The sequence below is a fragment of the Lissotriton helveticus genome, chromosome 3_1 (assembly GCF_964261635.1).
Source record: "Lissotriton helveticus chromosome 3_1, aLisHel1.1, whole genome shotgun sequence".
Taxonomy (NCBI): domain Eukaryota; kingdom Metazoa; phylum Chordata; class Amphibia; order Caudata; family Salamandridae; genus Lissotriton; species Lissotriton helveticus.
In genome coordinates, this window is record NC_136061.1 from 933,497,768 (window position 1) to 933,511,556 (window position 13,789).

Below are 13,789 nucleotides of genomic sequence, written 5' to 3' on the forward strand. Positions count from 1 at the left end.
AAAGGTAGATATAGGCAGATTAGCACTGACTCTGATAACATCTTAATGGTCGAAAGGGCGATTAATAACACCAGTAGGATTCTATATGTTAATTTTTATAATTCTGGGAATAGCGACTATAGAGGGCGCAATATCGCTAACCTAGATAGCTTTTTATATTCAGCATCTCAGAATATCGAGTTCGCTTTTGAATTAATTTTATTAGGCGATTTTAATATTCACCTATGTAACCTTGCATGTAAGGGAGGGGGAGCTAGCGAGGTGGATGACGGAGACCCAAAGGGCCCTCACTTTGAACACTCTGCAGAGGGGCAGGAGCTAGAAGAACTGCTAGCTAATTATGATCTGTACGAACCCGATGGGGGTCCAAGAATGCCAACCTTTCTTGGTACTGAGCATGGTACAGTGATTGACTACATATTTGTCTCACAAGGCATCCTAGGACGGTTCAAGGATTATCGCACAGTAGTAAGCCACCATAGCGACCATAACCCCGTTCTACTTGAAGTGGCCTGGGGAGCCCTGATGGGGGCATCCCCAATAACAGCAATTCCTGCACAATCTCTGAGGGTCACTGACAATAACAGACGAGTGAAGTGGGCCAAAGTGATCCCAGAAAACTTTTACGTGCTAAACTTCCCAAAAATCAAAGACAAGGTTGATCTCTGTAAAAATCCAGGTGCCCAAGGGAAGGAAATAATCGCAGCATATGAGGCATTATGTGCCCAGGTGTCAAAGGACCTCTTGGCAAAACCTATTAAGGGAACCACAGGAACTAAGCGTTGGTTTGACTCTGCATGTTCGTCAGCTCACAGAGAATTGTTGGCAGCCTTAAAAAAAGTGCCTAGGGCTAAAGACGATATTTCAAGATTAAGGAGAATATACAAGGACGCCATAAAGAATCGTAAGGACACTATCAAACGCGAGGCCTGGGATAATCTCCTTTCAGCGGCAGTGCTGAAGGACAGTAGGAGATTTTGGGAGATCATCAAACAACCTTTTTTCTCCGATGACAAAAATGCACCCATGGACTGCGTAATTACTGATGAAAAATGGCTGTCTCACTTTAAAAACGTATATGGGGGCGTGGTAGAAGGAAACAACGCGGCCCCATTGCCCAGCACCAAGGCACAATCCATCATCTTTAACCCCGAGGAAGTGAAAAATGCCCTCTTGTCAACCACAAAACTGAAGGCTCCAGGCCCTGACGGAGTCCCCGCTGACTTTTTTATGTATTCTCCAAATCTGTGGGCGGAGGTTTTGACAAATGTGTTCAATGCAGTGAGAGGTAATAAAGCCCCTGCCTCGTGGGCCATATCCACCATTGTACCCATCTTCAAAAACAAAGGTCAGCGGGATGATCCCGCGTGTTATAGACCTATATCTCTCCTGGATTCAACTATTAAAATTTTGGGCAGAGTTTTGTTATCCAGATTGAGGGAGAACGTCGAGGGTTGTGGTGGGCTGTCCGAACTACAATATGGTTTCAGAGAGAAAAAAGGGACCATTGAACAATGTATTAACCTGCATTTACTCATCTCCAAATACACTGTGGCCAAGGAGGGTTCTGTGTTTCTTGCTTTTATGGACCTCTCTTCGGCCTTCGACCTGGTCAATAGGTCAAAATTGTGGTCGATTTTGGTGAAATTGGGCATTGATGAAGCCCTGGTTGGGTTTATGGCGTCTATGCATCAGGAGCTTTTTGCAGCGGTTAGAGTGTCAAACCAAGGCAGATGTACCCCATTGTTTAAATCTTTAAAGGGGGTACGGCAAGGCTGTATCTTAGCCCCCTTGCTTTTCACCATCTACATTAATGGTTTGGGAGAACATCTGCAGCGTTTGGAAGCGGACGTTCCGCGTGCAGGAGGTACCGCAATCCCGGCACTCCTGTATGCGGACGACGCCGTGTTAATCGCTCGCACTGGCGTTGGCCTCCAGCTCCTGCTGGATGCCTTTGGCGCTTATATGGAGAACTTGGACCTTAAAGTCAATGCCACTAAGTCACATACGATGGTATTGGGGCGCGGATGCACTAAAAAATCACATAAATCATTCTTTTGCAGAGGGGTCCCTGTCTCTAGGGTGGCCACATTCCCCTATTTGGGGGTTCTGTTTGATCAGAAAGGTTCGTGGGGCCCACAGATAAGTGCAAAGAGGTTGGCTGTCATCAGATCGTCCTCAGCGCTCCTGGGTTTTGCCGGCAAGTTAGGAGCCAGGCCCATGGAAGCTCTTTTAAAAATCTATAAGAGCAAGCCCGTTGCTATTGCATCATACGGGTCTCCTTTGTGGGGGTATGTAAACCTTGACCCTATTCAGAGGGCAGAAAATAGATTCATCAGATCTCTGCTCTCTGTCCCGCAGTCAACCCCAACCTATTCTATCCATAAAGAGGTGGGCATACCCTATCTGTCAGACACTCTGAGCCTAGCACCCTTGACATTGTGGTTGAAAATATGGCTGAACAAAGACCTCCCCTTAAACCACAGAATTTTTCATGATGTCCTAGCACTTGATAAACATAGTAGTATTCCCTGGTTGGCGTACATAGCTAAATCGCTTTTAGAATTAGGTCGCCCTGAATTGATCTCATCGCCAGAGAAAATCAAGGCTGAGGACTTAGACCTTATAAAAAAGTCTTTTAAGGAAAGGAAGGTAGCGCGTCGTGAGGCCCATGAATTGCTTAAACCAGCAGTAAGGGCCCATAGTCTTCTGGTTAGTACACCCTCGCTCGCACCTTACCTTAGCTTCGTTACCCTCCCTTACCATAGGTTTTTATTAACTAAGCTTAGATTTAACCTACTACATTCTTGCCTAGGTTCTCTTTCGAGCTGGCAGAAACCAGATTTAGCTCCCCCCTGCCGCTGCCATCACTTTTCTGTACAGGACACGATGCACTTTGTTATGTTTTGCAGTTTTTATCACGAGCAGAGGAAAAAATATTTGTTGCCAATCCTGAAAGAAGCTGGCTTCATACAGGTGCGCCCGGCACTGCTCTTTTTACAACTTTTGCTAAATCCTCGCATCTCTTTCTGCACTGCCAACTTTTTGGTGGCTGCGGCTAGGGTGAAAACTGCTGGTGTAACTTCGCCTTAAATGTATTTTGATTTAAAAAAAAAAAAAACGTTTTCTTTTTGACATCAAATGTAAATATTTTATATATGTAGATAGCTTGTCTTAAAAGTGCAGCCTGCCTGCTGCTTTTTATGGATGTATTTTATGTGATGTATTGTGTTCAATTCTTTGCATGACTTGTAAAAGTCGAATAAAGATATTCTGACTGAGCACGATCTTTACAGCGTTTCTTGGTAGTTTCAAGGGAACCTTTTGCCCTGGGTGCCAGGACAGGAGGCCAGCTCTACTCAGGCCCTTGGAGATTCCTTGGCAGACACAGCACACAGCAAAGTCTTGAGGTCAAGCAGGCAGGGGTCACAGCACACAGCAAAGTCCCCTTCTTCTCTTCAGCTTCAGTTGAACAGCAGAACAGGTCAGCCCTTAGAGCACACAGCAAGGCAGTCTTCCTTCAGTTCTTTCAGAGGTCCTTCTTCTGGCAGAGATTCCTCCTGATTGTAGAATCTAAAAATCTGTTGTCAGGGGTCCTTCTCTTATACCCCAAAAATTCTTTGAAGTCTTTGTGCAAGTGGGCCCTGAGCCCGGTCTAAACCAGTTCTGGGTGTTGCTGGAGCCCTTGGGCTTCCTGGCTTCTTCCTTTCTTTCAGTGTGAGGGGCAGAGGTGACAGTCGCCCAGCAGGAGGTGGAGCCAGCATTGTGGCAGGCAGGCACCGCCCTATTCACTCCCAGGTGCTATCTCCTCCCACCACTCTAGTTGCAGATGCAGTCATTCAACCATGGGCTGACTCAGACAACCTCCTGGGGGCTCCCCAGTCCCTGTCACCCTCAAACCAGACAGTCAATCCACAAGCAGGCCCAGGCACACAGAAAGGTTAGACAAGTCCATCTAAGCATGCTGTAACCGTGAGTCTGTTATGCAGGGAACCTACCCCCTTTTTTTGCCACGAGTAAAAACTACGAATCCTGACTCTAGCTTCCTATGTCCTCTAGGTAGCCGCATTGAGCCGGAAGACTACCCCCAATACCACGCAGGGCTCATGAGGCCACCCTTCCTTATTAAATAAGTAAGCACTGAACTAACCAACCTTCCTCCTAAAATACAACAACTTAGGAGAAACTTATGACTTACCATTTGTAAATGTGTGTGTATTCGTCTATATGTGTGTCCTTGTCTTTTTTCCTACAGGGTTCCAGATCACACTAGGTCACAGATTACCCTATTTTTTTGAACAGACATGTTCTGATGATAATCTATATCCTAATGGGATGTTTTGATTTACCATGCGCTTTATCTTCACAGGTCTTGTTCTATTACCGCCAATTGGGCGCAACAGACTTCTGGATCATATAAACATAATTAGGAACATTACACCTAATTTTTTGTAGATTTTATTAATTTTTGTAACTAACACTTTAACATCTACACTACATGTGAGTAAGGTGAGGAGGTTTGTGCACTCCGAAACATGTCATGTCGACGCACTTTTTGAGGTTGATGTACATAAAAATACAGTAACAACCTCACCCTGCACCCTTTTAACAATACCAGCCGAGGGCTTAATACATTTTATTTTTACCCTACGAGCCAGGTATTTTTTAAACTTTCACCTCTCACCACTTCACTACTCACACAAAAAAAAAACACACTCACCAACACATAGTTCACTTCAAGTGCTCCTACGTAGTCGTAAGTCGCAGCACACCGCATCCCGTAGAGGGGTGCGAAGACCCCGATGATGAAGCATGCCACCAAGGGGCCTGTTGGTGTGTGAGGGGTATTCTACACAACACTGTGTGCTCCCCACCACTGTAGGGACCACTACCACCACTAGAGTGGATTCCACTTTGTTTATGTAAATTGCCAGGGGAGATCGAATCCACTTTACCTCTCCCTCCCTCCTTTGTTAAAAAACTAGACAAGAGAACAGCCACTTTCTAAAAGTACTGTTCTCAAACACAGAATTTAAAAACAACCTTTCCTAAAAGATGTGTTATTAAATTCTGAGTTCAGGGATATCAATCACTTATGTCCCATCTTGTTCCTATGAGAAGATAGGCTGGTATCCATTGGGACCAGCCTCCCCCATGTTAGTCTAGGGATACCTTGAGCCTTCCATAGGGGTGACCAATGTGTACATAAAGGGAAGGGTTAGGCCCACCCAGTGGGGACACTGGCCAGGAGGACATGGCAGTTCACTGACTGCACACAGGCACTGCGGTGGCAGGCCTGAGACACCATTTTAGGGCTACTTATGTGGGTGGCGCAATCAGCACTGCAGGCCCACTAGTAGCATCTGTCATCACCAGCCCTGGCACACACAGTGCACTTTACTAGGGACTTCATGGTGATACAAATATGCCAATCAGGTATACCCAATCAATATGATAATTTACATAGGGAGCACTTACACTGTGGCACTGATCAGCAGTGGCAGAGTGTCCAAAGCATCTAAACCAGCAAAAACGAAATCCAGCACAGCATTAAAAATACAGGAGGTAGAGGCAAAAATATAGGGGAAAACCACGCCAAGGGTGTCAGGTCTAACAAGTATTTATTGTAGATCAATAGTACAGTAGTAGTACAGCCCCACCAGGAGCAGCCAGCAAGGCGCTAAGTCCTTCTCCAACTGTGGTTTTCATACACCAACATTCCATGTTACATCTCTACAGGGTTCCACTGGTGGAGCAGTGGATCACATGAACAACACCATAGCTAAGATATATCATATCCTCCTTTCTTCCAGAAGGAAAACAGAAAAGAGAAATATAGAATCAGATGTAGAAGCTAGAAGAACAAATTAGAGGGAAGAGTATGGGGAGAAAAAGAGCAGAGGAAGAGAGAACAATAAAAACCAAGTAACTGAGGAATCAGATAAACACAATCCATATCCCATCCTCCTTTCTATGAATGAGAAAAGAAAATAAGGAATTGAAAGAGAAACCATCAATGACTACCCTCTGCATACCCACTGGCCAGGTAAGTATGCAAGAGGGCAACCCACATCAGGAAGAAAGAAGATGACAGAGAAGAAGAGATACAATACATTATATAACTCATACTTCTCCATAATATGATAAACATTTGAGTTCAAAATAGAAAAGTACTGAGCTACAGTGTTGAGAATGAAAAGAATAACAGAGTTGAGAGAAAAACTCCCAGTCTAGCGTGAACCAATGCACTATAGTTAATGGACAAGAACCAAACTATACACCCTTGTGGGTAACAATATGAACATGCAGAGGCAACCACAAGAGCGGTCTATACATTGCACTAAGTAGTGAAGGTGTAAGACCATGAAATATACCTCAACTGGAGGTCTATTGATTTGCACAAAGAAAAGGGAAAAATCCAAAAACGCACCTCACAGAGAGGTCAAGAAATGTGCATGTAAGTGCAGGACAACAGTCCGCGCAACACCTCGTGTGATTGAGAATGCGGGACAGCAGCCTCTCAACGTGTGAAACTTAAGGTAAAAAACACATCCCTCGTGGAGAGGTCAAGAAATGTGCATGTATGTGTGGGATAATGTAAACTTAACTCAGGACTGAAACCTAGACATTGTGCACTGAGTGAAGGTAAAAATATTGTGCACCGTACAACACTAAAAATATTGTGCACCATACAAAACAGACGACACCACATGAAGTAAAGACAATGTGCACTGTGTAAGTTAACTGTGTAATTAGAGTAAAGACTCAGGTAAAGGCAAAAACGTTAAGTACTTGGACCTAGCATAGGAAATCAAGTCAAAAAGATGTGTAACTGTAAAGACAGAATTTGAGGATAACATCCCATCATATGAGCATGCATGGTACAGTACCAGACAAAATACTAGAATTTCCTGGAAAGTAACAAGTTGTGGAAAATTTGAAACGTGAATAATTATCACTCGAAGAACTTAGACCAAAGACTGAGACCTTAAAGTGCACCCTGTGTGGAGTAAGTGTCACAACAAAAGCACATTTCAAAGAAAGATGTTAAATAGAGTCACAGCAGATGAAACCAACACACCACAATTGTCTTCTGTGCTGGCATACAATTGACTCCAAATTCAGCATGTAACATGTGCAGGTTAAAAGTACCTTTGAACTCACCATACTCCCTTAACCCCGGGCCCGTGCACTCTCTCAATCCAGCTTCTAGGCCTGCCCTGTATACATGCACTTGCTCCCTCTACACTAATCCAGCTGACCCAGTTACCTCCGGCTCGAGCCCTCCTGTGGGTCACTCGTCTTGTGTCGATCCTTCATATAGGATGTTTATGTAATGATACTCTGTTTTTGTGTGCCTTTTTACTCATTCTTATTTTACCCTGCTCCCCCTTGACTGTTATCGCCCCTGCAGATTTTGTGCGACTATTTCTGTTCTGTAATGGCTCTTCATTCTACTGTATCCATCAATGTTGCTTATGTCCTTATTATATGTTCTTTTTTTTTTTTTTTCTGGAAACAATCAATAAAAAGTTTTGAACACAAAAAAAAAGTATCTTTGACGCGCGAGCCAGGGAATCTCTCGACGATAACGATAGGTGTGCAGCACAGATTAGAATCATCTGTTCCATCAATGTCCCTTTCGAGAGGAGAAAACCTCGGGATATTTGAAAAACGTGGTTGGCAAATACATTTCGGACAACAGAAGGACGCGGCTTGTAAATGCAGGTGCTGCTTCCAAACGCAACAAGGAGGCACGTTCCCCACACTGAGCCGGAGACTGAGCCGGATGGCTCACGGTACGCCGGTGCTCCTCACAACATCTTTGACAGAGAAGGAGCAAGCGTCACAAAGGGACATGACGGACATTGCAGGACTGCAAAACAACAGGTAGGAGAGAGTCCGCAAACAGAGGCTCGTGCTGGCGTCTTTTTTAAAAAAAACACATAGCGGTTGAACATGCATCGTTGCTCAAACGATCTCAGTAACAATAGACAAAGATGTCTCACCAACTCCAGTTTACACAGATCGTAAACGCACCTTGGAGTTTGAAAAGACGGTCCATAGATGACACCATACTGCTAATCAGTCCCTGTGAAAACAAAAACTGCAGCACGCAACTGTGATCCAAAAGGCCATGAAAACAAATGTCCTAGAAGGATGCCTCTGAGTGCACAATAAAGTTGAGTGGGCAATTTGTAGAGTTGCCTCGAGAGTAAAACACAGGATGCCTTGGTTGAAACAGCTAGCGTAATCAGAGAGTTGAAATATGCCCACTAGCCTCTAGTACTGTGAAAACAGTCTAAACAGCTTCTGTGCAGGCACACTTCGAATTACACTGGGTAGTGTGAAGTTGCTCGGCTGGAAATAGAAACAGAGAACATGTAGATGCAACACTAACTGTGTGCAGACGTACATTTGTCCCAAGGAAACTTAATTTTGTGAGGCACATCAACAGGTTTGTTCAGAAACAGGTGTCCAACACAGGAGGCACAAGCACAGGCAGCAGCTGATTACCTTGCGTGTAGAGGCTCTGTAGACACAGGAGACTGGGCTGTTGCTGGAACAGCGAGGACTGGCACGTTTACGTGGTGGGCAACCGATGTTAAGGTCACTGGTGAGGCTGATGTGTGCCAGTATGTTGATTAAACGCAGCTGTAGATTGAGGAGTCGTTTCAACTTGAGGGTAGGTACTCTGATACTCCGGACTTGAAATTTGGAGGCCTAGAAGTAGCACATGCAGATTCTTGGAGGTCCTTGTCACCATAAAATTGTAGTAATCACTCCAGGCTGGTTGTGATGTTTTAGGAGTATTTATTGTAGATCAATAGTACAGTAGTAGTACAGCCCCAGCAGGAGCAGCCAGCAAGGCGCTCAGCCCTTCTCCAACTGTGGTTTTCATACAACAACATTCCATGTTACATCATCTCTACAGGGTTCCACTGGTAGAGCAGTGGATGATATGAACAGCACCATAGCTAAGATACAACACACTGTTGTGTTATAACCTGAATTTCGCAAACCAAATTGGCTAGAAGGAACTCATCCCGTTACTCAAGATTTCACAGACAAACTGGCAAATCATTATATGGACAAAGCAGACACGTTGGACTCATACTTAAAACAGTGTCAAAACACCAGCACTAACCCTTTTACAAAACAAAAATCCAAGAATACTCTAACCCAGCCTCTCCATTCCTTCCAACACATTTCACACAGCAGCCCAACTGACCCATGTCCACCGCAAACTTTCAAGACAATTCTTCTAACAACCTCTGCTGCCTCTCCAGTAAGAAGAATCATCAGCGATTCCTTAACTACTACTACCGGACTATTTCCAGAAGAATTCAAAAAGTCATACACACGCCCTTCACTAAAGAAAACAAACTTGTACCCGCTGAACCCTGACAACTACAGACCATTTACAAACAGACCTTTCCTGGGTAAACTGATAGAAAGAGCAGCATTCACCCAGATGTCACAATTCATGGAAGAGAATGCCACACTTTAAAACTTCTAAAAAGAATACCGTCCAGGAAGAGGCACAGAATCTGTCCTCCTTTCCATCTGGGATGACCTGAAGAACACAGCTGAACGCAACAGGGCTGCTGCACTACTCCTTTTGGACCTCTCGGCTGCCTTTGACACGGTTGACCATGACACTCTGATACAAAGACTCTCACTGACTCCTAGTGGCATTTTACACTGCCTCCTGACTCGAGCTCCCCTGTGCCTGCCCTTGCACCTAAGGTGAGCCAGCCACCAGCGCAAATAGCAACGGGAGCTCTCGGCTTTTCCACGCGGCAATGCACCCGACGGCGCTGCCTCACGGCCGCCGTGCCTGACCTCAAGATGGCGGCGGACCCCGAACTTTGGCACAATTTAACTCCCGCTGGCTGCCCGGTGACCTGCAACGGCATTGCATTCACCCGCGGGGAGTTGCTTGTGCCCGAGTCCTGCCTGAGCCCGGCCGTTGCACTGTTCGCCCCCCGCTCGTCCTGCTTCCTCTCACCGATCAAGACGTGGAGGACCTCCTGCGATGGACAGACCACACTTGCGCGAGGAGCGCCGCAGCGCGACACCGGGAATTTGAGATGCCCCCTCCCACTCAGCCCCGTGTCACCTGATGTGACATCCCAAGATGAGGCTGAGCAGGGGACATGGCGGTCTCCAGAGTCCACTGAGGATCGCGGAACGAGCTCCGGAGCTTCTTTCTGATGTAGCCTGACCCTAAGATGGCGGCCATAATAAACACACTCGTTTTAGAGACATTTCCGCATATTCACCCAGCATTGTAACTATCTGCAGAGTGTTATGAGTGCTTCACTCTCAATCCGCTGTGACCCACACCTCTCATGCGATTGGGAGCTCATCCTGCATCGCCGGTCCTTGGGCAAATTCTCCTGCGTCTTTCTTGACTTTTTCTCCCTCCCCCCTTCACCTTACAGCCTACCACTCTACTCTTCTCTTCCTTTAGGCTAACGGACCCTTCCCTCACCTGTCCCTGCTTATAGTTACCACCATGTGTATCCACTGGACTTCCTTGTGTGAACTCTCCCTCTTCAGCTGAGACCTAGCTATTTTGACTGATGACCGATGGAGCTACTTTGTTTAGCTATAGGTGTGATGGGCTGGGGACTCCCTCCTCGGACGTCACCTACCCAGTCGTTCTTTGGGCAGACTTCCCTTTGTTTCTCCCGCCTTCCTTTCCTCCCTCCCCCTGTCACACTCCTAATTCCTATGTTTATTTCGCTCTTGGAACAATGTAACTTATAACCTGTAACTCTGATCCTCATGTAAATACTGCTTGTACCTGCCTAAAATGACGGCCGCAACAAACCCTCCTGCGTCTCTTCTGACCTTATCTCCCTCTACTCCCTACCCCTCCCCGCTCTACTCTTCTCCACTTTCCTGCTTCTGACCTTTGCCCTCAACTGTCCTGGCCCTTTAGTCCCCTCCCGTTCTATCTGTGAATTTTTCTTTCGTCATCTGAGATCTAGCTATTTTGTCCGACGCCCGATGGAGCTACCTGGTTTAGCTATAGGGGAGACAAGCCGGGGATTCACTCCTTGGACGTCACCTACCCAGTCGGTCTTTTGACAGACTTCCTTTCATCTCTCTTGTCGTCTCCTCTTGCTTCCTCCCTCTTTTTATTTCTCTCCTTCTCTTCTCTCTCAATGTATTAAAACTGACCTATTCTGTCTGATGCCCAATGGAGCTACCTGGTTTAGCTATAGGGGAGATGGGCCGTGGATTACCTCCTTTGGTCGTCACCTACCCAGTTGGTCTTTAGACAGACTTCCTTTCGTCTCTACGGTTGTCTCTTCCCTTATCCTCACTTTCTCACCTCCCCTACACCCCACTACCTCTCTCTCTCCTTTCTCTCCTCTCCTATTGTTCTTCAGATTGTTTGATATAATGTGTAATTGTTGATCTTTTTCTGTTATATTGTTGAACCACATTGTTGCACTTCCTTTCGTCTCTCCTGTCATCTCCTCCCGCATCCTCCCTCTATTTATGTCTCTCCTTCTCTTTTCTCTTAATGTATCGAACTGAACTATTCTGTCTGATGCCCGATGGAGCTACCTGGTTTAGTTATAGGGGAGATGGGCCGTGGATTCCCTCCTTTGGTCGTCACCTACCCAGTCGGGCTTTAGACAGACTTCCTTTCGTCTCTCCTTGTTGTCTCTTCCCTTATCCTCCCTCTCTCACCTCCCTCTATGTATGTCTCTCCTTCTCTTTTCTCTCAATGTATCGAGACTGAACTATTCTGTCTGATGCCCGATGGAGCTACCTGGTTTAGCTATAGGGGAGATGGGCCGTGGATTCTCTTGTGGTAAATAAATAAATAATACCCTATTTTTGACTAGACATATATCATAACAGATAGCTCAATAAATAAGAGTCAAGATTCGAGGTAGTAGGAGTTTTGCAGGTTTAATACAGCATAAGGACAGGAACAGGACAACCTGCATAGGAATAGGATGACAGGGTGACAGGGCCCAGCAGCTGCTGGGGCTGGGATGAGCGCGCTGACTTTTAATAACAATACATGAGCATATATACATAACGCAAACACATAGCATTACATTGCAGTAGGCGTAGCAGTGGGTGGAGCAAGAGGTGTGACGCGTAGCAGTCGCGAAAGATAAGGGTAAAAGTGGGTGTAACTGGGCGTATACATAGACATGTGATGCAAACGTAACAGGATATGTCATGAATGGGGCGGAAACCATGGAGGGGGCTACCTGAGGAGCCGGGACCTCTAACCTAATGGTGCGCGCAAACTGGCAATGACGTGTTACTAGGAGAAGCTGGGGGCTATGAACTCTGTGCTAGGAGCAGAGACTGAAGTCTGGAGGGTCGGAGCGACATGTACCTAAACCCTATCTAGTATCTGATGTTTAGGGAACATGTTGATATAAACTAGAAGTCAAGAGGGGAGAGGCTAACTTGATTCTAAGACTGGACCATGCATTATTCTACATGTAGTGCGTGATGAAATGACCATTAAATACAGTATTTCTCTAACGTGGAAACGTGAAGGCTAGACAATGACGGAAACTATTGATGCAGTTCAGTAGCTTAGGAATGCAGAGAAGGAGGACTGAACTGATAACTGGACTCATAACATATTCTTGGCAGACTCAGAGACTGAGCCAGGCTGGGCCGGGCACTGCGAGGCAGGAAGTAAGTGAAGGGTCGAGAATACAGGTGGGGGCTGTATCGCTCCTCAGCGAGGTTTCAGGAGACTGGAGCTGAATCTGGTGTCCGGGCCCTTTTGAGGCCTAGAAACGGGGACTTTATAATAGAATAACGTGCACACTGAGAAACGTGGCAACATAACTTTACATAGGCCTGATATTCGTAGTATTCACGAGGACTGGAAACTGGCATACTAGAGGTGGACACAACTGTAATTGCGTCATTAATCAGACATGGGGAGTACATATGCATATTTAATCATGCACACATAACATATGACGGATGACACGTAGGGACACAGAACATGGCAAAATTTACTTTTCCACATTCCCTCCTTGTCACTACGTTTCCATCAGGAAACATCAATATTCATGATGCCATCTATCATTTCATACAGGACCATTTGCTCGTCTCGAATTATCCTGGAACGGGATTTAGAACGGGGCTTGGGACTAGGAATACAAGAGGTAGCACACATGCCGCAAATCGCAGGGCCACATTGTATACAGAGGCAGCAGCTGAATATGATCGCTACTGCGATACCTAGAAAGGACAGGACTTTCCATCCCCAGGCGGAAATTATATTCCAGAACCAACCGGACCATGTCCAGGTGCCTGGATCTTGGTGTAACAGATGGGCAATTTTATGGAGTCTGGTTATAGCTGAATAAACAGACGGCGCGTTATTTGGAATGAAAATGCAGCAACTAGATCCGATGACTCTACAGGCCCCGCCCCTATCGGCCAGTATGACGTCAAGGACGAGACGATTCTGTAAAACGACAAATCTCATAGCAGATTGCTCTTCGGTTAAGTTACCTAGAGCGGAGGCAGTCTCATCTACTACAGCTTCAAGGGTTCTTGTTAACCTACGGATTAGCTTACTATTTACAACTGTACCTAAATAAGGGAAAACACCTTTATCAATATCAATGAATTGTTCTGCAGCAGTTTCAGTATAGTCGACAATCGGGAGATTTCTCTTGTGTCTAGTATGTACTAGATGTGTATTTCTATGATAATCAGGTGGGGCTAGGAAAACAGGTGGCAGTAGGAAGGCAATGTAACAGGTTCCCTCCCAATC